The following is a 1,431-nucleotide window of genomic DNA, read 5'->3' as shown; positions in this document are numbered from 1 at the left end:
CCCCCCCACCCCACCCCCTACACTCTCCCGAACCTGGGCCTGCCTGCCATCCAGGAGGGCTGGCCTCAACAATTGCCTGAAGCCTACCACCGCCGGGCTGTCCCTGCACAGGCTGCTTGCCCTTTGGAGGGGCTACCCTTCCGCAAGTAGCACCAAACACCACCAGCCCCCGAGAAAAGCCTGCAGCCCAGAAAAGCTAGAACAAGCCTACCAGGCAGTGAATAGATCTGCCTAATTCTCGAGTTTCTGATCGGCTGCCCCGGGGAGGACCCTTGGTCTCAAAGGCCCTTACCCCGCCCAGCCCCCAGGGGGTGCCTAGGATCAGCTGTATAGGCGCACTCCACAGGACCCCCTCCCAGAAAAGCGCAACACACCTGCCGAGTTGGGAAAAGATCTCAGACTTCTTTCTGAGTCGGGCTGCCCGGGGAGGAGCCTCTTGGTTTCCAACGGCCCTGCTACCCCCAGCCCCCAGGGGGTGCCCTATGGATCAGCTGTATAGGACTGCCAGCTCCAGCAGGACCCCCTAAGCCAGAAAAGCTGCAACAAGCCTGGCCGAGTTGGGAAAAGATCTCAGACGGTCTTTCTGAGTCGGGCTGCCCTGGGGAGGAGCCTCTTGGTTTCCAGTGGCCTGCTACTCGCCCAAGCCCTAGGGGTGCCCCACTCCCCGGAATAGCTGCTCAGCACCACCAGCCCCCTAGAAGAGCCCCTGCAGCCCAGAAAAGTGCAACAAGCTTGGCCAGACTGTGAAAAGATCTGCCTACATTCTCAGGCCACCTTCTGAGTTGGGCTGCCCTAGGGAAGAGCCTCTTAGGTTCTCAGTGACCCAATAGCTCTGCTCCAGCCCCAGGGGGTGCTGCACTCCTGAGAACAGCTGCCCAACACGCCAACCCCCTGAGACCCCCACAGCCTAAAAACCCAGAGCAAGCTCTGATGCCAAGTGAAATCTCTACCATCGTGTGTGGGACCTCCCAGTCCTGTCTGCCCTCAGGAAGTCCTCCTTTGCTTCAAAGAAACACTGGTAGCCCCATCAACACTCCAAAAAGCCCCACTGCCTCAAAAAAGATTGACCAACAACGCCAGCCCTCAGGAAATATTCCACAGCAGTGACAAGGCAAACACTGCCCAATAACAGACTACACTCCCTCAGGAGAAAAAAACAACAAGCAGATGAAGAAGCTGAGAAACCACCCCCAGTCAAACCAACAGAGAAACTCACCTAAAACAGTCAACAATGAAACAGATCTCTGCATTCGACAGACCGGAGTTCAAAAGAGAAATAGTGAAAATACTGAAGGAATTAAGAGAAGATATGAACAGTATGCAGTACCCCTCAGAAAGGAACTAAAAATATAAGGAGGAGCCAAGAAAAATAGAACATTCATTTGCAAGATGCAAACGGAACTAAGGGCAGTAAAACCAGAATGAATAATG

Source organism: Phacochoerus africanus, chromosome 1, assembly GCF_016906955.1.
Source record: "Phacochoerus africanus isolate WHEZ1 chromosome 1, ROS_Pafr_v1, whole genome shotgun sequence".
Classification (NCBI taxonomy): Eukaryota; Metazoa; Chordata; class Mammalia; order Artiodactyla; family Suidae; genus Phacochoerus; species Phacochoerus africanus.
Note: the sequence above shows the minus strand (reverse complement) of the source record.